This window comes from Kogia breviceps, chromosome 3 (genome assembly GCF_026419965.1).
Source record: "Kogia breviceps isolate mKogBre1 chromosome 3, mKogBre1 haplotype 1, whole genome shotgun sequence".
NCBI classification, from domain to species: Eukaryota; Metazoa; Chordata; class Mammalia; order Artiodactyla; family Physeteridae; genus Kogia; species Kogia breviceps.
In genome coordinates this window covers 161751131-161774733 of record NC_081312.1, presented here as the reverse complement: position 1 = coordinate 161774733, position 23603 = coordinate 161751131, and the positions used below count along the sequence as shown (strand labels likewise).

Here is a 23603-nt window from a genome sequence, read left to right as displayed (position 1 = left end):
GAAAGCTCTCTGCTACCCATCTTGAGGAGGGGTAATCCTAATCCTATCAGATCAGGGCTCTACTCTTATGACCCCCATTTCACCTAAATTACTTCCTTACTCCAAATACAGACACAATTGTGGTTAGGACTTCAATCTATGAATTCAGGGGATGGGGTGAGAATGAGCCTGTAGCAATATTATCCCTGCTTTATTTTTTATGGTAAAAAAAAAAAATGGAAACAGCAATAAAAAAGTAATTGTTAGGTAAGCACTGGTATAATCACTTTTTTTTTTTTTTTTTTTTTTGGCTGTCCCTCATGGCTTGTGGGATCTTAGTTCCCTGACCAGGGATTGAACCTGGGCCCTCTGCATTCAGCGTGCAGAGTCCTAACCACTGGACAGCCAGGGAATTCCAGGGTATAACCACTTAATGGAAGGTTGCATACTCATTCAATATTATATTTTTCAAGGTTCTTCCATAACACAGAAAAGGCCTTGGATATATGATAAGCGAAAAAAGTCACATATAATATTCTTCCCAGAGAAAACGGTAGCTGGTATATTTGACTTTATTTTTTCTGCCTGCTGTTCTGTATTTTCCAATACTCCTTCATGCATATTAGTTACTTTTTAAATAAAAAAAGCAGTTTTTGTTATTTTATTAAATTCAGCATCATAATTTTTTAAGGATAAAATAAACATAAAACCAAATGCTTTCCAAACTACTAAATGGGCGAGTTAACCTTTTCTCTGTGCTTATAAATTCCAATTGGGCCAAATTATTGAAATTCAAACTTGCAAATCATAGATTGAAGTTATTTTCCTAACATCAGTTCTCAAATGTATCTTGAACATGTTGAAATACATCAGTAGCAACAAAAATATCCACTACAAATGAAGTAAGAGAGTGTTTGTTTTAGCAAATAATCTTTTTCAAAATGGAATCTTATATAGTATCCAATATACTATCCATAGGAGTGAAGTTCCTCTGGTAGATGCTGAGTTGGTTCCATGAACCACAAATGCTCTTGGACAGGTCACAGGACCAGTGACAGTCCCAGCTCTGCAGGTAAATGTTTGAACAATTTTCGGGGAGTTGGAACATGATGTTCATGGAGTCCCTGATTTCTAGGGTCTTCTCCAATTCTGTGAATCTTCACCTCTGTTTGCCGTGGGTATACCACACTAGTATGTGTTTTTTACATTATCAAATACAAATCAGAAATACTGCAGTGGAGTTAAGAAAAATCATCCCCTTTAATTCAGAAGTTTCTCCAAAAGAGGAACTCTTAATGATAAATATAGGCTACACTTTGGTGCCCCTCAGCCCAATGCTTTTTTGTTGTTGTTTAATTTTCAGCTCTTGAAATTAAAGAAAGCAGCCATCACTCCACTGTGATTGCTAACGTTAGGTGTCAACTCGGCTGGGCCACGATGGTGCCCAGATATGTGGTCAAACATTACTCTGGATGTATCTGTGAGGGTGATTTGGATGAGATTAATATTTAAATTGGCAAGGTTCGAGTAAAGCAGATTGTCCTCCCCCATGGAGGTGGGCCTCGTCCAATCAGTTGAAGGCCTGAATAGGATAAAAGACTCACTTCCCCAGAGCAAGAAGGAATTCTTCAGCAGATGGCCTTCGAGCTTCATCTGCAACATTGACTCTTTCAGGTTCTCCAGTCCGACCACTTTTGGCCTCAAACTGCAACTTTACTGAGTGTCCAGCCTGCCAGCCTTCCTCATCAGATTTTGGACTCACCAAGCCTCCACAGTCAGTTGAGCCAACTCCTTATATATTCTATTTGTTTCTCTGGAGAACCCTACCCAATACAGCCACCTTTACCATAAACTTTTGTGTGCATGTGTATAATATTATATAAGTTACAGGTGTATGATACAATGGATAGGGACAAATAAACAGTATCTACCATAACTGTCCATACGATGTGACAAAACCAATAGGGGTGGCCCAGGGCTCTGGGATTCTTCATGAGCATTCTGACATGAGCAAAATTATAGTGATAAAAGTAAAAAAAAAAAAAAAAAAAAAAAAACAAAGAAAGAAGAAAAGGAAAAAACCCTGAAAATTTAGCTATGGAATCAGAAAGACTTCTCTCACCTTTTACTAAGTGTGACCAAGACCAAGCTGTAAAACCTCTCTGATCCTTAAGTAGCTTAAAATGTAAGGTGAAAACCATGAGGATATTGATTCCTAACTATCTGGATAATTTTGATGATTACACAAGAAACATAATAATAACATTTGTTATGGCCCAAACATTAGGTAAAGGCTTTGGAGCCATGATGTCTTTTAACATACTTCAGCCTCTAGAAGTGTGCCTGGCACATGGGAGGTAAGCCATAAACCTTCATGCCCATCTTCTCCCAGTCTAGCAGATTTATGTGTGATCAGAGGTCCATGATCTCAGTCTTTGTGCCCTAAGATAGAGCCCATCACCTCCCCTCTCTGTGATTATGGCAAACATCTTGTAGCTGTGCTTTACCCAGAAGAAAGTAATTCATCCTTTGTGATTATGAAGCAATAAACACTAAGATGAATCATGCTAATGAATATTTAAAAGTTACTGTCATCCATCTTGGTTTTACTCGGGTGATAAGAAACGTCCTCACCTAGCTGGGGTCACAAAGAGGGGAAAGACCACTCCATTCTCTACTTGAGCACTTCACTGCCGCCCTCCAGTCTCACTTAGCTCGGTGAGGGGGGGTCTCAAAAGTGGGGTGCACACCCCCAAAAGGCTGCATGAAATGATGAACTCAAACACGAGGAGTAACTATTAGAACTTCTACTGATATGTACTCTTATCTGATTCATTTTTTCTAATTTACATTTCTGTGTATCTTTTTTTTTTTTTTTTTAGTGGTATGCGGGCTTCACTGTTGTGGCCTCTCCCGTTGCGGTGCACAGGCTCCGGACGCGCAGGCTCACGGGCCCAGCCGCTCCGCGGCATGTGGGATCTTCCCGGACCGGGACACGAACCCGTGTCCCCTGCATCGGCAGGCGGATTCTCAACCACTGCGCCACCAGGGAAGCCCTCTGTGTATCTTTTATAATGCTCAAGATATAACAGAAGACTTCCATATCTATAATTAACAAATCAACACATATTGATATCTTTGGATATCATGACTGAAAACTTTTTACTGAGGAGGTATGATACCCAAAATGTTTAGAAACATCTGCTTAGATTGTCTTTAAAATTACGATGGCAATGGACACCTGTTATTTATGTGAACTGAGGCTAACTCTGTTACCAAATTTATAACAAACTTGTTTCACAAAAACACAAGTAAGAAAGTGGCTGGATATGAAGACTATTTCTGAATTAGAGGTATGGGCACTGCTTGCTTCCTTTCAGAGAAGATAATTCTATGTAAATCATCATGAGGTGTGAGGGGCAGGGAGCCATAACCAAATGAAAACTGTTCCTGAACCAAAGGCAAATACTCCGAGCATTATTTACTCTATGGTTTGGAATGTTTCTTATCTTTGCTATTCATTGAGAAGGGTTCTCTGATAGAGCTCTGGAAAAGCCAAGGGTTGCTTACTCTTAGTCTTTAAAATATGTCTTGATCTGACACCAGAAGCACAGGCAACAAAAGCAAAATCAAACAAGTGGAAGTACATCAAACTAAAAAGCTTTTGCCCAGCAAAGGAAACAATCAACATAATGAAAAGGCAACCTATGGAATGGGAGAAAATATTTGCAAATTATACATTTGATAAAGCATTACTATCCAAAGTATACAAGGAACTCCTTTTTTTTTTTTTTTTTTTTGCAGTACGCAGGCCTCTCAGTGTTGTGGCCTCTCCGGTTGCGGAGCACAGGCTCCGGACGCGCAGGCCCAGTGGCCATGGCTCACGGGCCCAGCTGCTCCACGGCATGTAGGATCTTCCCGGACCGGGACACGAACCCGTGTCCCCTGCATCGGCAGGCGGACTCTCAACCACCGCGCCACCAGGGAAGCCCTACAAGGAACTCTTATAACTCAATAGCCAAAAACAAACACACGAACTCTATGTAAAAATAGGCAAAGGACCTGAATAAACATTTTTTCCAAAGAAGACCTACAACAGGTAATGGCCGATGGATACATGAAAAAATGCTCAACATCAGTAATCATTAAGGAAATACAAATCAAAACCACAATATAATGCCACCTCATACCTGTTATGATGGCTATTATCAAAAAGACAAGAAACAACACGTATTGGCAAGGGGGTGAAACAAAGGGAATACTCTGTTTATGGGCATAAAAACTGGCTCAGCCATTTTTGAAAACAGTATGGAATTTCCTCAAAAAATTAAAAATAGAACTACCATATGATCCAGCAATCCCCCTTCTGGGTATGTATGAAAAGGAAATAAAATCACTATCTGGAAAAGATATATGTACTCCCATGTTTATTGTAGCATTATTCACAATAGTCAAGACTTGGAGGCAACCTAAGTACTCACTGAGGGATGAACGTTTAAAGAAGGTGTGGCATGTACATACAATGGAATATTACTCAGCATAAAAAAGAAAGAAATCTTGCTCTTTGCAACAACATGGACGAACCTGGAGGACATCATGCTAAATGAAATAAGCCAAACAGAGAAAGACAAATACTGCATGATTCCACTTATATGTAGAATATAAAAGTCAGACTCAGATAAGTAGAGAGTAGGACGGTGGGTATCAGGGTGGGGGAAATGGCAAGATGTTGGTCAAAAGGTACAAAGTTTCAGTTTTAAGATGAATGAATTCTGGGGATCTAATCTACAGCATGGTGACTATAGTTAATAACGCTGTATTGTGTACTTGAATTCTTCTAAGAGCATAGATGTTAAGTGTTCTCACCAAACACACACACACACACACACACACACACACACAAATAGTAACTATGTGAGGATGAATGTGTTCATCAGCTTGATTGTGGTGATCATTTCACAATGTATACGTAAATAAAACCGACACGTTGTACACCTTAAATACGTACAATTTTTATTTGTCAATTATACTTCAATAAAGCTGAAAAAAATGTCACTGATTTCTGAGACAAATGGTGAGTGCCACCACAATATGCACCATGAGAAATGGTGTCCTTCCTCCATTTGTTCCAAGACCCATATTTCTACTGAGCTGCAGACAAGGATTGAGAGGTTGAGTGTCTATTACCTAAATGATGAGCTACGTTTTGGGGAAAAACAATGATAATTTGCTGCTGGCCTTCCAAACAGTACAGGATATACAGTGTACGTTGGTTTTTATTCATTTGAAGAGCTACATGCAAATTAAGCAGATTGTTATTTTATCAGCTCTCTATCCAATTACTCCAATGCTCATTTTTATATGTGACATCAACCTTTCTATCTATATTTTAATTACTGCAATCACATCATAGAATTACTCACTTTTAATTTTTAATTCAATGAGTGAACGTATAAAATGGATATGCTTAATAAGCACACACGGCCTAGATAAATCTCCTCTGTTCTTATTGGTGCAGAGAAAGATGTGTAAGGGAGTGTTGCAAGGTGGTTAATGCCAACGCAGGTATCAACTGTTCACAGCAAACCAAGGAGTTGGAAGAAGGTTGAATTATTTGCAGTGCATTTCACAATTACAGAATATCCAAGAAGAAATCTTGCCAAGCAGTAGGGATGACTAATTATTTTTATTAGCTCATTGCAATTTTGAAGTTCAGAGTGAGTCAGATTTCCATTGTGGTTTTACACTATTGCCTTTGTCTCACTGTCTCTAATACTTGAACTTACATATTGGGAATTTCCTCAGAGGAAAATAAAATTATGGTGGTGTTGTATTCTGAACTGTAAAAGCAGAGTTTGCAGAAGCTGCTGAGAGGATGGTACCAACCATGACATGTCACAGCAAATAAGAGCAAGGGGTTGTGCCCACTAATAGAAAATTAAAGAAAAAGCTCACAAAAACAGGCCAAAGCTATATTTAAAGGCAACCTAAGTCAATTATTAAGTAAAGTATTTTTCACATTTACTTGTGATTGAACAGTGAAAATGAAGTTTTCAATAAGCTCTACAAATGGCAAGAAATGTTTCCATCTTTAAGAATAAAATCCAATTTTCTTTAATGATTTTAAATGATAAAGTCATTCCCTAGCATAAGGACCTTCCCATGAGTATGTCCTGCATGTTACTTTGACATTTTTACACTAATTCTAGAGTTATATGGTACTAGCAAAATAAAATTTTGCAGTTTTGCTTTTCTATTGTTGCTTGAATTGGTACATAAACATATATCATCCTGGAAATTTTGAGCCTAATGGATGACTTTCTCCTCCCAGACAACACCTGAGCCTCTTACATGGAGGGGGTCACTTCTCCCCTTGCGGCTGAGTCTCTTTCGATGGCCAGTGAGAACACAGGATGTGCTTTGCCAGAGAAGAGGTAAGGCCTTGCCTTTTGTTCCCAACTTCCATCCCCTAAACCATGGGCTTTGCTTTCTTCCTCTGGACTCATATGCACCCTTCCTTTGCTCTTTCACGCTAGGCTGTGGGAACCTTTGGAGGTTTCTGTCCCTATTTCTCTCCTGTCCTCTGAATTCTGACAGCATTTACCGTTTGAATTACTCTAGTGGCCTTCTGTCTATGATTTGCCTATGATTGCTCCGTGTTTCATGGAGATCACTCCATGATTCATTGTAATTTATTTGTCAGCTTTTTCAGAATCACTCTATGATTCATTGGGGATTCATTGTAAGCTCCTGATGGGCCTGGATTACATTGGACATGGTTTTGACTCCCTGGATGTCCAGTGTATTCGCTTGTTGGGACTCTGCCATAACAAAGAAACACAAACTGGGCGGCATAAACAGCCAACATCTATTGTCTCACAGTTCTGGAGCCAGAAGTCTGAGATCAAGGTGTTGGCAGAGGGGTTTCTTCTGAAGGTTGTGAGGGAGGGTCTATTCTAGGCCTCTCTCCTGCTACCGGTGCTTTCCTGACAACATTTGGTTCTCCTTGGCTTGTACACACATCCCCCAATCTCTGACTGCATCGCCACGGGGCCTTCTTCCTCTGTGTGTGCCTGAGTCCTAATCTCCCCTTTTTAGAAGGACACCTGTCTTATTGGATTAGGACCGCCCCTCCCTCCAATGACCTCATTAACTTAATTCCCGCTGTGGAGACCCCGTCTCCAAATCAGGTCACATTCTCAGGCAGTGTGATTATGACTTCAACATATGAATTTGACAGAGTTCAACCCAGTGAAGCCTGCAAATGACTGAAGTCACCCCCACAGAGCCCTCAGCATGACCAAAACACTGACATTTTAGACAGAAGAGCAGGACAGGAAACTTGTTCTGATAAGGCTTATGGTTTGAAAATCCTGGCTTGTTTGTGTGTTTTGTTTGTAAGGTTTGGTAACCCTCTTTCTTGTTTCCCCTCACCCCACTCTCTCCGGATGACAAAAGCAGAAATCACCACCTTTGCTTTCACATTCATCTACTTGACTCAGAGATAAGAGGGATGTTTCTTTCTCTGTTTTCATTTTTCAGTGAAACAGCCTATCTTAACTGGTCATCCTAGCAAACTCAACACTAGATTTGAAGTCAGGAGAGTTCACTTCTACTTCTTATTCTTCCTCAAAGCCATCACAGGAGGCAGAAATAAAATCAAGTCTTTTTTTAAAATTCCAATTTCTTTTATCTAAGAGTTAATGAGTTCACCTGGGTTTAAGGAGATTTGTAATGGATTTTCAAACCCTTGCTATTATTATTTTTATTATAATGTTGGATTATTAATACCAAGCTAAAAATGTCATTCAGTATGCCAAATGAAGTGATAAGTACCATTTGGCTTTTAAGAAGTACATTATAGAAGCAGTCCATTAGGAAAATAATCCCAGGTTATAGTGAGCTCTCAAAAGGCCCGGGAAATAAGGTTTTAAAATCAAGGCACTTGCAGGCCATTATGACAACTAAATTGGTAAAACATACTAAAATCCCAGCATAGTAAGTGCTCCTTAGAGAATAGTGACAAATTGTATTAATAGTGTATTTCCCCAAAAGTGAAAAACTGAAAGACTCAGTGAAGGCTGAAACGACTCCTGTCCAGTGACATTAATGCAGATGGACACAGCATCTGTGCACGCTGCTATAAATTGTCAGGCTGGAGGGGATGCTCGGTCCGAAAGTGAGGGTCACCTGATGGCCACTCGCTGAAATTCTGAACACGGGGCAGAAGTGCCGAATTGTCACCCAGGGCTCTCCTCACAGCATCAGGAACATGACAGCAGACCCTCTCCTGTCTGCAAGAAGGCAGGCGCCAGTTGACAGCAGTGCAGTGAGACTGGCGGAGGGCGGGGGCGATGGGAGAAGGGCGGGAAGAAATCCTCGCCTGGAAGCCTGGGGGCAGAACGGGAGCCGAAGGAGTGCAGCCAGGCCAGCAGTGAGAGGCGAAGGGCACGGCTGAGCGCAGGGGCTGCTGCAGCCGGATTTCCTCCGGGAAATGCAGTGGTTCCGCTCAGACAGATGCTGACAGCTGGGGAGGAGCAGCTCTTTGTCAGCCCGCAGATGTGGGAACTGCTAGTGTGGGCGAGTGCGTTGACAAGAAAGTACGAGAGTGCTGCAAAAGTCAAAAAAAAAAAAAAAAAGTAAAATGACCGTGATTTTTGCATTCACAAGTGTTTCCTCCTGTACAAATATGAAGTCCTCTGTGTGTGCGTGTGTGGTCCATCTATGTAGAATCCCAAAATGTGCTTCTTTCATTTTTAGCTTAGTTTTTTTCCATTGAGTCACACAGTTTAAAATTCAAAAGATAGAATGAAAAGGAATTAGGAAATGCCTCTTTTGGAAATGTTTTAGGATGGAATTCATTACACAAGATGGTCAGACCCCTGACTTAAGAATCACACTTCAACTTTTGTTTGTTTTTACCAGAAATCAACATTCCCCCCATGAATCACCAGCTACTACTAAGAAGCATCGAAAGACTGGGCCTCAAACAAAGGTCATTAATTCACAGTCCTGAAGGTAGTGAACCTTGTGGAAGGTTTACAACATCCACAAGAGAGTCCCAAACTGTTTTGAGCAAGGAACACATCCCTAGCCCAGGATTCCAATTTTCTGGGATTTTTCTCAACAAGTTGGAAGATTCAGGTGAAAGCTGTCATGAGACTTACAAATCTAGCCTTTGGCAAAATCTATCATGATATTAATTCAGTTAACTGTAACTGGTATTTGTATTACCCATTGAATTACTGATTTGGGGGATGACTGTTTTGATTGTTCAGATAAAAGTGAAAAAATAATTCTCTTTGGTTTTTATATACTCAGGGGAAGTAAAGCGCCAAGAAAATTCATCAGACAGTTCATGTCAAAATAGGATTTTAACCTGAATTGTTTGCTTTCCCATGGCTTACAACAGTGGAAACTACAGCGAATACCCACTTGAATTAATCTGTGGAACTTTGCTCTCATCAATGTGTAATGTGGCAAATAGAGTGTTTCCTTTCGTGATATACTCAGTCTTTCCTCTTCTCTGTATTCCGTGAAATCTCAGCAAGGGAAAAATAATCATTCTTAAAGATCATTTGGAAATGGATTTTAACCTAAGAGTAAGAGGACCAGAAATATATAGTATAAACATTTCTAAACACAAAATCAGGTATTTATCCTATGTGGTTTCTAGAAAGCCTACATACAAAGGTATGAATATTTAATGCCTTAAAAAAGACTCAGTTACATGCATTTAAATACTGTTATTTTTAATAAATTCAATTTTCTTTCTGCTATAAATTCTTGGCAAAACTAAGGGGAATTTTGCAGAGGATATTATGTTCCTACTACATGGACTACATTATATTTTGAAATTTTTCAAAGAATAGAAGACTCTAAGTAACTTGAAAGGCTATCTTGATTTTTACAAATTTATGCTCCAGGTACTTTGGCATGATTCAGAACTGATGTCAAATCCAGACTCCCTGCTTTCGGTATAACATTAAAAATGTTTCTTGGGCTTCCCTGGTGGCGCAGTGGTTGAGAGTCCGCCTGCCGATGCAGGGGACACGGGTTCGTGCCCCGGTCCAGGAAGATCCCTCATGCCGTGGAGCAGCTGGGCCCGTGAGCCATGGCCGCTGAGCCTGCGCGTCCGCAGCCTGTGCTCCGCAAGGGGAGATGCCCGCGTACCGGAAAAAACAAACAAACAAAAAATGTTTCTGAGCCTCATTTTATTCATCAGTAAAATGAGATTAATTGTACCTACCTCAGTGTGAAGAGTGGGTTAAATTAGACAATAGGATTAAATGGGATACTGGGATTAAATGGAAATTAGAACAAGTCCTACTTTAGTGGAAAGAGTAAATTAGATAATGAATGTGAAGTTCTTAGCCCTTGCCTGGCTGCAGTAGCTGCTGAAAAAGACATAAATCACCAAGAGTTACTGAGGGAACTTGGATGAGTTGCGACACAATGCAGCTGGAGGTTTCATGTCTCCTGACTTGCACTGGGACCAGCCAGGTTGCGCTTGGTTTTGCTCCAGTAACAAAGAACCCCCAAATCTCAGTGACAAGCACCACAAAGTTCTGCTCTTCACTTCCTCCGTACCCAGCACTGGACGCTGAGTCACATCCAGTCACCAAAGGAAGGAGAAGGAGACAGCAAATCACACACTGGCTGCTAAGGCTTCTGCTGGAAGAGACACGTTTCACGGATAAAGCAAATCACGGCTGCTCCCGACTTGCAGGGTGGGAAGAAAAGTGGCCCTACTATGTGCATGCAAGAAGAGAACTGGCAGTATGCAGTAGTGGCACCCAGGAAGGGCCGCACGCTAGTCCCTGAGGTTCTGCAAGACCCGCACGCTCCGCCTGACCCAGGCACGTGAACACAGATACGCTCACCAAACTGAGCAAATCAACCAAGAATAAGGACTTCCTGAAATCTCAGAAATAGAGATAAAACACAAGAGCAAGGTAAAGGGAATTCCCATAGTGATGGAGAGAGAAAATTCCAGAAGCAGCTTCTGCAGGAGGCCTGGGAGGCATCTCTTGCAGAACGGAGCAGAGAGAAGGTTCTGGCTGGGAGAGGAGTCTGGGGAGGTGGGTGAACAGGGATAGAACGGTTACCATGTGAATATGGTGAGAGAGGACTTACTAGCTAGAGGAGAGTTTGGGGGCTACTTCGTGATAAATACATAAAACCCTGAGCAAAATAGAAACAAATATAAAACCATTAACTGCAGAGAAAACAAGGAGCTGAGCAGAGGAGGAAAATCAGATTAAAAGTGTAATTATGGGGCTTCCCTGGTGGCGCAGTGGTTGAGAGTCCGCCTGCGGATGCGGGGGACGCGGGTTCGTGCCCCGGTCTGGGAGGATCCCACATGCCGCGGAGCGGCTGGGCCCGTGAGCCATGGCCGCTGAGCCTGCGCCTCCGGAGCCTGTGCTCCGCAACGGGAGAGTCCGCAGCAGGGAGAGGCCCGCGTGCCGCCAAAAAAAAAAAAAAAAAAAAAACAGTGTAATTATGGAAGGATGAGGGAGAGTGGATGTTCAGGGGTCATTTCTCGTTGTCCGTAGTGGGGATTCAACAGATTATTCCTAGAACTGGAAAATCAAGAAATAGCAATATCAGCGTGGTTTTTGAGCTATGTTAGAAATCCCAAGAGTGAAAAGATTTGAAAAAATTTTCTTCTGGGAAGGAGGACATATCAGAGAGGAGGGCTGCGAATAGCTGTTGTTACATAAGAAGCCTGGTAGAACAATTTCTTTCTTCAAACTACATTCATGTAGAACTTTTATTAAAATACAATTAATGTTAAAAAGACCCCAAAAAAGGTGAGTCTGCCATTAGATTAGAATGCCTTGCTTCCAACCCCAGCTTCCTCGCTAACGAAATCCACGCTCACTAATTCTCTGGAGCTCAGGGTCCTAGTTTTTGATGGGATGACACTTTGCGCGGCACAAGCTGAAATGTGCAGAAGAGATTGTCACTCTGTACCCGTTCGTCCACCTCTTGGTTCTGTCGAGGTTTGCGTTCCCGTGTGGAAGAGCTCACACAGCGCTTAGCAGAAGACTTGGGCTCAGTGGGCAGAACACAGCTTGACATCCTGGTTTCCATCCCTGCCCACCATTTTTTCAGTCAGGTGACTTGGAGATTGATTTAATATCTCTGTATCTAGTTTAAAGTGGGGAAAGTAAAAGAATGTACCCTCCTCCTGTTGGAAGGAATCAAGTAAGTACCAAATGCATAAAGCACTAGGACAAGTGCCTGGCACAGAGTAAGCCCTAGACACATGTTAGCTGGTTTTATTCTTCTGCTCTAGAACAGTACGTTATGTCTCTTAATCATTAAAAGACCTTTCTGTTAATACATTTACTTAGGACCTTTTAGAACGTAGGTCACGGTAGGCTTGTGACCGCAATAACAATTAACTGTCCTGTCAACGTCAGAATGAGTTTTCTTAGGGTATAAATACAGTTAATTTCTCTGCCAGCCTCTGTGCAAAGAAGAAGAGCATTTGCTCTGGAATCAGGCAACCTTGGCATCAAATCCCAGCTCTACTGCTAATCAGATGGGAAATATTGGACAGATCAGGGAATTTCTTAATTTCTTCCTCATTCTGGGTCCTCATAAGTAAACAAGAATAGGACAAAACTGGCTCATAAGTTTATGGTAAGGATTAAATCTGAAATTGCATGTAAATGCTTATTGTCATGCCTGGAACACAAGGAGCTCTCAACAAATGCCAAATATTAATAGTATTATTAAATATTTCCCTACACTCAAGACCTTGACCAAGAAATACACTTTCCCGTGAAGCTTCCTCCAAAAACCTGTTCTGATTCCTTGAATGTTTACTTACCTGTTACGTTCATAGAGTTGGGTCTCCTATCGTGTATTTATGGCCTGTGGTAATAAATGCACTGTTTCTTTATCTTAAATGTATCAGCCAAGATATAATCTTCTTAAAGAAAAGCCCCATAACACAGGACAATGCCCAACGGAATGCAGGTGCTAAGAGTGTATCTGCAGATTATTTTTTTTCTAACTGGAAAGGCTTTTTCATGTATCTATGTTGTACAATGAAACATAACAACAATAACAACAGCAATAATAATAACTAGTATTTTCCAGTGCTCGCTTTGTGCCTCACAACCTTTGTAATTCATCCCAGCAGCAACACTGGAAAGTTGGTGTGTGTACCAGTTATTTTTTCTGCCCCAAAACTTGGTGGCTTAAACCAACAATGACTGACTTTTTTAACATACCCATGGGTGTTTTGCTTAGACCTTGCACAGGTCTGGCTTGGGCTTCTGCAGGCAGCTGCTGTCAGCTCCCAGGTGACCAGGGGCTGGGCTCAGCTGGGACAGCTAGAAGCTGGGCCCCTCTTCCCGGAAGATCTTTCCTCTCTGCCACCCCCTCCCTCCACCTCGCCCCTCAGACCAGCTGACCTCATGCTCACTGTGTTCTGTTTGCTTGTTTTGTGTGTTTTGATGTCCCACTGGCTAAAGAAGGTCTAAGCGAAGCCTCGATTCAGTGTGAAGAGGAATTCATACAAAAGGAGTGACACATCAGAGCTGTTCCTATAGAAATCTACCAGGGGTGGAAGCTCGTCTTTAGCGATGACGAAACTGAGGGTTATAGGATTGAAGTATCTTGCCCGGGTCATACAGCTGGTGAGTGACAGCAGTAGAGTTGGAACCTGCTGTGGATCATTTCGTGTCACTCTTAGTTCCAGGGAACTGGTCAAAATCAACTGGGATTTTTTTTTAAACTGAAGTATAGTTGATTTACAGTGTTGTGTTAATTTCTGCTGTACAGCAGAGCAATTCAGTTACACACACACACACACACACACACATATATATATATATATATATATATATATATATATATATACATTCTTTTTTATGTTATTTTCCATTATGGTTTATCACTGGATATTGAATACAGTTCTCCATGCAATATTGTAGGACCTTGTTTAATTGGTATTTTTTTAATTGGAATTTTGTTTGGGGAGAGTCAACAAAGTGAGGAGATAAACCCATACCATGACTGTCCGTTATGCCTCTTAACATGAGACAGGATGGCAGAGGGGGTGGGTTTGCCACCCAAAAGCCTTTCAATCCCTGTCTTTTGTTTCCCCCGCTTGCTGTGGAGGCTAGAAAGCTAATTCCAGCCCCTCTGTAGCTGGGCATGGACATGTGGCCAAGCTCTGGACTGTGAGAGGTAAGCAGAATTTCCTGGGAGGACTATACTTCTCAAATATGTAAAAAACAAACAAAAAGGATTCTTCAGGAGAAAGACTCTTTGGACTCTTCCCTTTTTTCTTTCTCTTTTTAGCAACTTTATTAAAGTATAATTGATATACAAAGATCTACACATACTTAATGTGTACAATTTGGTGGGTTTGGACATGTGCAAACACCTATGAAACCATCACCAAAAACAACGTAATAGACTTATCCATCACCTCCAAAAGTTTCCTGCTGTCCCCTACCCCCCTCCCTCTCTTCTCCCCTTCCTTCCTTCCTTCCTCTCTTTCTTTCTCTCTTTCTCTCTCTCTCTTTCCTTCCTTCTCTCTCTCTTTCTTGCTTGCTTTCTTTCTTGTGATAAGAACACTTACCATGAGATCTACCCTCTTGACAAATTTGCAATTGTACCATACAGCATTGTTGACCATAAGCCCAGTGTGGTACAGCGGATTCTAGAACTCATTTCTCTTGCATAATTGAAATTTTATACCTGTTAAACAACCATCTTCTCCTTTAAAAAAAAAAAACCTGAACATGGAGCTGCCTCGAACGGCAGCAGGCATCCTAGAACCATGAGAATAAACCCTATAGGGCAGGGAGGAGGGTCAGAAATGAGAGGAGGACACTGGATCCTTGAAGATGTTCCTATGAAGCTGCTTTAGCCCTGAACCCTCCTCCTCAGTATGTATTTTTATGTGAGTTAAATATAACCTCAGTGTGAAATACCTCTCTTAATTGTACTCTCTGTAACTTGCAGCTGAATGTAATCTTAAATGTATTAAGACACAGAGTCATTTCAGAAGAATGAAGTCAACGTGGCAGAAGTTTTTTAAGCAATTATCTAAATAAATCCAACAGCCTGAGCAAAACTTTTACAGCATCAACTGTCTCTCTCGTTTCGCCTGTGCCACCTTTGTGTTGCTGAGGAAGAAGACAGTGGCCAAAACCACTGAGATAATTGGCATTGCTTTCCTCACCTTTGCTTCTGGGATGGAGCCAATGGCATCAGTCAGGTGGGGCTCAGGCGAGTCACAGGGCCACTAGCTTGTGATGTGGCCTTTTCACTCAGATGTCATAGTTTAACGACATGGTGGCAGGGCAGTTTTTTAAAAAAATTTGCAAAGTTCAGAGAGAACAGATAACATCACAGATAATACATTTCTGAACATGAGTGTTGATTAAACAAAATGTCCCTGATTTCTGCAATTTAATAGAAAGGTAACTGATAATTCCATGACGCACATCAAGCATGTTAAATTAATCATAGGGCCATTTTAGGTTAGAAATGCAAATGAAAAATCCTTTGGATTATTTTTTGACATACATAGTTTTTCTGTAAAAACAATGAAAAAGTGTTAACCCCTTGCAGCTTCAGTTCTCGTGGTTGATTTTCTGATCAAGTCCAAGGTAGTGCCATTAATTGAAAATCCTGCATCACATTAAATCGTGTGGCCTGGAGTGGAAAGTTCAGCTCCTTTCTGTTAAGTTTATTTCACCCAGAGTGAAGAAAGGAATACTGTTAGAGTAGAAAGAAATCATTTCTGGTTCAAGGGATTTTTCCTCTTTTCTACTAAAAAGAGATTAAATAATTATAAAGAAAGAGAACAGTATGAAGCACCCCGGTCTAGGATCAGATAATTTAATGGGATTTTAATATTATTGATAAAACGACCTCCATTCAAAGAAAATTACAGTGAGTTTTGTAGAATTTGGAGTCCTGGGCCCCATTTTATGTTTATATGCAAGATAAAGGTCAGTGCTGAGGTAACTCTCTGAATCTGGATCATTCCAGGAGAAAATAAGCAACACACTCGTATCACCAAGTAGCCAGAAATTTTGTGCATAAGTATCCCCATATTTCTTTGCCAATTCTGAAACCAAAGTAAAAACAAATTATTTCAAGATATAGGTACAACTTGGCTAATCAGCTCTCAAGACTAGTTAACCAATCAGCAAATATTATACTTTATAGTGTGAGAAATGTATTTGGCTAGTGCCCGAGGGGTGCAAATCATGATACGGCCTGTTACTGGAGTCCTAAGGATGAAGCTTCTAATCCAGATGGGAGGCAGGAATGCACAGGCTGTGAGAAAACCCAGAGTACCACCAAGCAGAGGGCAGGTGGGGAAAGCAGGGCTGGCCCCTCAGAAGGAGAGGCCCCTCTGTGTACAGGTCAGCTTGGGCTGTCATAACCAAGTCCTACAGACCAGGCAGCTAAAACAACAGGGCTTTATTTCTCACGGTTCTGGAGGCTGGAGTCATGGCCAAGAGCTGGTGAGAGCTCTCTTCCGGGCTTGCAGACGGCTGCCTTCTCACTGTGTCTTCACAGGAAGGAGAGAGACAGAGACAGAGATAGATGGAGAGAAAATGTGGGGAGTTGGTTTTGGGGGGTGGTGAAGCTCTCTGCTGTCTCCTCCTGAGGGCTCTAACCCTATTGGATGAGGGTTCCTCCCTGATGACCTCATTTAACCTTTACCACCTCCTTAGAGGCCCCATCCCCCAATACAGGCACCGGGGCATCTGGGCTCCAGGACGATGCTCTCAGTCACCATCCATTCAAGGCTGTCTGCAGATAAGCCCCTGAGAATCCAGAGTAGGCCCACCTGGACAGGCAGCTCACACACATTACCTGAGCCCCAACCCTAGTTCTCTTCTGAGTGACCATGCCTGGTGGCACCAACCTCTTTCTGGGCTCAGCTTTGACAACTTTTACCTCCTCGTGCTCCGACGAACTCTTACACGAAAGCAGATCAAAGCAGAGTTGTCCAATTTGTAAAACAGATAAAAGAGGGGTTGGGAGGTCGGGAGGTGCAGCGTGCCACCTGCCCTGCTAATTGTCACCCTCCCTGAGGACCAATGAGCCGCCTCTGCAGATTCTCAGATTCCAAACGTGGAGCGATAGCATTGTGATTTGTCAGCAAGGAAGGAGAGCAATAACAAAGTGACAAATCTATTCCCAGTCCTGAAGTATTTGGAATTACCGCCCTCCCCCCCACACACACTCACATCAGCACCCTGCAATGTAGAATTTAGATCGAAGTTCACTGGAAGAACTCATTGCAAAGCATAGAAAGCACCCTCTGAAGAAAAAGTAGAGTCCCATGCGTTTCCAGAGACTTAAAAATTCCAATGACCTTTTATCAGGAAACTAAACGGAGGAAAGAAGCACTCATAAAAATTCTTGCCATGAGAGCCCGTACTGACCTCCTGCAACCAGACCTCTGTCCCATGGGCAGGTATTTGTAGAGTCTCTGCCAGGAGTGGTGGCAGGCCTTGCTATGACCCAATGGTACCCTGTTGCAAAGTGCTTGGCTAACGTTCTGGAATGTAGTCTGTGGCTGTTCAATGAATTCTTTCCTCCGGGCAAACAAGCTGGCTCTAGAAGTAATCACACATGGTCATTTATTCCCATTAGCAACCCCAAACAAGCAAGTGGCCTTACCCAAACAGCAGAAAAGCCTAGGTTATTTTTAAATGTGCTCAGTTTAACGTTTCATAATTTGTGATTTCCCAACAACAAAAAGAATTAATGGCACAACTGTTAAAGTTCCCTGAGAATTCAGAAGAAGGCATACCAAGTAGGGAAAAAGGTAACAGAGGGCAAGGCACATGTTATAAATGAGTGAAAGTAATGAAATCCTAGTTAGAGGAACCTACTTCCACTCCTGTAGAATCCGCATGGGATTAACAGACACACTAGTACATATAAAATAGATAAATAACAAGGACTCACTGTATAGTGCAGGGAACTGTATTCAGTATCTTGTAATAACTTATAATGGAAAAGAATCTGAAAAAGTAGATCGGTAGATAGATAGATGTATAACTGAATCACTATGCAGTACACCCGAAACATTGCAAATCAACTATACTTCAATTAAAAAAAAAAACTCGTAGGGGCTTCCCTGGTGGTGCAGTGGTTGGGAGTCCGGCTGCCGATGCCGGGGACACGGGTTCGTGCCCCGGTCCGGGAGGATCCCACATGCCGCGGAGCGGCTGGGCCCGTGAGCCATGGCCTCTGAGTCTGCGCGTCCGGAGCCTGTGCTCCACAACGGGAGAGGCCACAACAGTGAGAGGCCCGCGTACCGCAAAAAAAAGAAAAATACTCGTAAATAAAATCTAGTCTAAGAAGAAGTGAGTTACGACTTTGGGTGGTATTCAGAGGGTTGCACTGATTTAATGTTTTTCTCCCAACAGGCTTCTTGTACTTTAAAAAATAAACATGCTCCAAGCTGGCTTTGAAAAATGTGTTTGTAAAGGCAGCCTGACTGTAAAGCCCAGGAGATTACAGCAAGTCAGGAAGGAGGAGGTCTCCTGGTTTCCCAAGATGGCAGCACCTGCTGAGTCAGTTCAAGTCAACCTGATTTGGCTGGAAATCCCACAGCCCCGTGGAACTGGGCTGTATGGAGGGGGTATCCAGCACTTCCCCACAGATATCTCCCAGAGGTGTCCAGGGTAACAGCTGCAGCACCACCACAAAATGTGCGTGGTGGAAAATAAAAAGGAAAGTTGACACTGATTCCACATTTTAATTAATGGGAAATTTTCAATCATCTGTACACCTGATTGTGCAACGGGAATTCTTTCTCGCGAGTAGCATCTGAAATCAGCAATGCATCCATGGTTAAGGATAAAAATGGACCTGGCTTTTAATGTCTGACATTATTTCGTAAAGAAATTTGCTTTTTCACAGACCTCATCACTGACAAGGCAGTGTTACAGTCAGCCTTGCTTTGAAAAGACTCAACACATTACCTGAAAGAACCATGACTTACCTGGGAGATTATTTCTTGGACAATCCCCTTCATCTATAAACGAGGAAATGAGTCAGCTTTACTAAGTGCTACCTCATCACCGGTGTTCTGTCATTCAGCAGGGCTGGGAACGCATTTTGTTACTCACAGAAGCCTGGATCACCAAGCATACAGGTCACCGTTGATATCTACTCTTCAGACAATGACAGGTTCTGTTGTCAGAGATCTTAACAGTCTCTCTGATTGGAAAAGTGCCCGGCTGGTCACAAGACAGCGTGACTCATTACCGCTGCTCAACTTCAGCTGAACAGAAGGCTAAAAGAACAAAATCAGCTCTGTGATGTCATCTCTTTTCCATGTATCTTTAACATAGTTTAGATACAGAAGTTGTTGAGTAAGACGCAAAGCTTTCAAATGAGAAGAATGTGTCTGAAATACTTAGGGAAAGAAAACACCAGACACCGTCCAGGAATTCGGGGTGTGTGGTCTTTGCTGATACAAAGTATTCCACAAGGTTTTAAGACCTATAAACTAGTCACCTGGGTTGGTCAAAGTTTAACTCAACTGGAATATTTTAGGCTTAAGTAACCATTTAAGAATGTCGAGTTTCCAGAACAGCTTGAAGAGCTTTCTCATTTCCAGTTATTGGAAACCTACAAAAATAATGAACAAAGACTTCCTAAACATGTTTCAAAATCAAGGAAAATATAAACAGTGTTTGTTTGTAAGTGGTGGGGATTATCAGTAACTTCTTATCTTTTTTCTATTCTTTTCCACTTATTTAATGAGCAGGTATTGCTTTTATAGTGACAATAAGTAAGCAGGAAAAAAAGTTTCCTCAGAGGTAGCTCCTTGAGAGGAAAAGCACAAAAAACAAAACAAACTGAAGAAGTAAATTGACAGCTACCTCACATCTTTCATTTCAATGTCAGTAAAACTGCAATGACGAAAAATGAGATCACTGTTTACCTAACTACACTACAGGTCCCCAGAGAGCAAGTGTGAGAAGGGGTCCCATATTCATCAGCTGTTGTAACACTAGCAGCAATCTCTTCTAAGAAGTTAAATCACTCATTTCGGTAAAAGCCAGCCAAGAAGAAGAAAGTGTACTGTAGCAAAGATGAAGGAAGTATTTTTAATTAAGCTGATTGACACCACTTCCTCAGGGTGGCTTTATTTGAAAAATGGGAGAACAGCAGAGAAAGGAGTCTTGCATTAGGAATGTATAATGTGAAAAAGTTATGTATCTTTCAAATTTAGCCAATCGTTGTTTAACTTCCTTTTTTTTTTTTTTTTTCAGTGTTGCCTGTTTGTTTCTGGGAGGTCTTAAGAAAATATAGAAGCTTTGTCAGATGCTAAAGAGGAAGTCCAGAATTGTAATGAGATGGTGTGGCCCGCTCCTTAACTCTCAACACATAGAGCTTGTTTTTGAAGAAACATACGCATGGTCCAACTTGTTTCATGTAAACTGTAGGGTGAAAATTATGCATTTCTGTCACTGAATTGTCTTTAATTCAACAGCGCTTAAGTGAGGACTCTTCAGCTCTCAGTTCCCCAGTGTCAGAAGGAGTCCTGAGCCATCTTTGACGCTTCATCCCTGCAACTTATAAGGGTTGGTCTCCTGAACTCCTAATGACTGTGACCACATCTGTTCTCCTTGCCTCTCTGCTTTGTGCGCTGATGCGTTATCTATTCTCAACTTTCAGCTGCCATCCTTACGTCCACAGACTAGTACTGATCATTTTAACTTTGAGTAATTACTAGAAGGTATATCCTTGCAACCAAAGATGGGCATCCGGAGAGTCCAGGACCGTTTTTTACAGATTGTGTTAAAAATAATAGATGGACCCAAAAATAGTGATTAAATATATCAATTGTTTCCTGTGAATATCCTTCCAGAGAGATTCCAATAGTTAACAATGACCAGATCAATATGTTTTTCAATAAAGACATAATTTAGATTACTCTGAAAAACTAGAAAAGTGGTACCATAACACTTTTATATAAACATCTTAAACTTGGAAAAACTTAAATTTTAAGGGGTGAAAATGACAAATATGGAGTAACTTCATTTTTTCTTACATCTTGTTTAAAATTTGGCTATTATTCAAGACTAACAACAAGATTTTCCCCATAATTTAATGATTAAGTGTCATTTTATACAAGCTGCAAAGTCCTCCATAGGATCAAAGATGTTCCTCTCCGCTGGGCACTCAGTTAGTGTTGGGTACCTCAACCTCATCTCCCCGCTGCCCCTCTTCCATTATGTTGACAGTGTGTCCTGTCCTTACTCCTCCAAGGCCAGCTGTGTACACAGAGTGTCTTTACCTTCAGTAAAACAGAGGAGAAACTCACTCAAACTAGAACGGTTGTGGCCATCCCCTCTCCCAAGTGCATTAACGTTTTAAACAGAAGATACAAACGAAAAATGAATGTTATGCACAGAAGCAGGAGGCTCCTCCCACACCCCCAGAAGTGTCAACACAGACTTAGCCAGTTTCTTCTGTTCCTTGAACAATCACATATACATTTTCCGAATCAAAACATAATTAACAATCTAACAAATAAGTTTTTTCAGATTAGTAATTTTATATAGATAAGAAAATTTTTACACAGTTACAAAATTTGAATTACATGTACTATGCGTTCAGTAACTTTCCTCCACCAAATGGAGGAAGCTCATTGAAAATCATGGAAAAAATAAAACTCCTGGTGGCCACACTGACCAGTAAAACAGTATGGTTAAGAAAAGGGATGGGAGAGATCATCATCATTAGCAAAAGCATTCTTCTGCCTTTATTGCCCTGCAGTAAAATTATCCATTCTCCCTGCTTTCACCACAAATTTCAATCCCCTCCTCCATGACCAGTCCCACCAGTCTTTCCTTTCATAAGCGCTAATATTTTTAATAGAAATTTAATAAAAGCGTATACCTACAAGATATTGCAAATATTATTCAATTTTTATTTATTGAATAAATAAAAACAGGATACTGAAAATTTACATATATTTATATGTATGCTTTTAGCTGACACTTGGTGTCCACATCCTCGAAGCATTTAGCATGTCAGTTATGTGAATGAGTGAGAAATGTTAAAAAGAAAAAAGAAAGGAAGGGAGGAAGAAATTCACTGCCCCCCACCCAAACAACTAAGAAGAGAGAGGTTAACCACTACAGGGGATACCAGTTAATAAATTTCAATAAGTTAAACTACCAATGTATTTCATAAAAGCTACTGATATGATTTAGTTCATTTCTACTCATTGAGAAGTAGTTTGAATCTATCAATTTGCAACAAAATTACCTAGAATGTCCATGACAACTTTTCTAGGTTCAGGCTGCTTTATACTTTTTATAGTCATTATTTCATGTAGTATGGAAAAAAGAAGAGAAATGTATGCATGTGTGTGTGTGTGTATATAGTTTTACATTTTTATACACATGCTCACACATAGAAAGACAGAGAGACAGAGAGAGAGTTGTAGGGTTCTTTCTTATCTTGATTTAAAGATAGTAGTATCAGTATCATTCTTTATTTCAAGAAAGACCATTCTCTCATGTTATGACACCAGTTAAATAATGTGTAATTATTTTTTCAGTGGATTTGATACATCTGATAATTATTGATCTCCTTCCAAATATCTTAACCTCAAGAGCAAACCAAGCTGCAGAGGCAATGATCCAATTTCAGAGTCTCCTATGAGGCTGACTCCTATCTGGTTATTTCTAGACTAAATCACAGCAGTTGACCCCAGGCAGAACTGTAAGGTTTTTGCCTTTCAATCTCTATTGATATTTTCAAAGGCAGGTTAGCAGAGAGAAAAACAGGCTAAATGATCATATACAATGTTGGACACATTGTCTCAAATATAGTTCTATTTCAGGAATTAGCAGTTCCTACTAATTTCCAAAGAACAATAACATTCAGTAATCCAACATTTTGTAAACCAGAAATCACATTAATTGGTTCTTTGGCATATTTAAGATAATCCCCCAAATCCCAGCAATTTGACATCCATGGCTAGCACAGTAGCAGAGTGGGGTTATTCTAATGAGTATCTTGTTTAGCCAGATATGTCACAAGAAATAAAAGAGAAAGAAGAAAAAAAAAAAGAATCACTATTCTTCTTTTGATTTTTCAACCATTAAAAAATGTAAAAACCCTTCTTTGATCACAGTCACACAAAAGCAGGCAGCAGGGTGGGATTACCCCAAGGGTAACAATTTTGGACCCTGAGTTCCACCAAGGAGGCTTTAAAGGCAGGGACTGTGGTCTTGGCAGCATCCGTCGTGATGATCAGGGTACCTGGAGCAGAGGTACAGTGGTACTCCACAGTTGTTCACTGAAAGGGCCCACAAATTGAGTGGTTGCCGCGAGAAATATTGCTGATTTTTGAAAAATAAATTTGAGGACTGTTGCCCCATAAAACGTGTTCTATCCAGGACCAAGGTTTAGGCTCGACCTCTTTCATCATAGATCTCGAGAAGTGATGCTTTGCTTTCCACTGCTGAGTCTCCTCTGATCCTAATCATGTTGGCACAGTCTGGAACTCTGCTCCGTGCAGAGAGGAACTGTCAGAGTGGAGGAAGAGAGCCGGAGCTTTTGGTCATTGTCCTGGCCGCTCAGGCACAAAT

At 41.1% G+C, this 23603-nt stretch overlaps 1 long non-coding RNA gene and 1 other non-coding gene across 2 annotated transcripts in view; one reads left to right on the top strand and one right to left on the bottom strand.

The window, feature by feature from the left end:
- LOC136793949 (uncharacterized) overlaps positions 1–21968 on the top strand; it is a 31986-nt gene extending 10018 nt beyond the window's left edge. The window contains exons 2-3 of the long non-coding RNA XR_010840048.1: positions 6311–6413; positions 20268–21968. This is a non-coding gene — a long non-coding RNA (uncharacterized lncRNA). The remainder of the gene's footprint in view (positions 1–6310; positions 6414–20267) is intronic.
- TRNAQ-CUG (transfer RNA glutamine (anticodon CUG)) lies at positions 319–391 on the bottom strand. Its single transcript has one exon. It is a non-coding gene; the product is annotated as a tRNA-Gln (tRNA).
- Positions 21969–23603: the final 1635 nt, after the last annotated feature.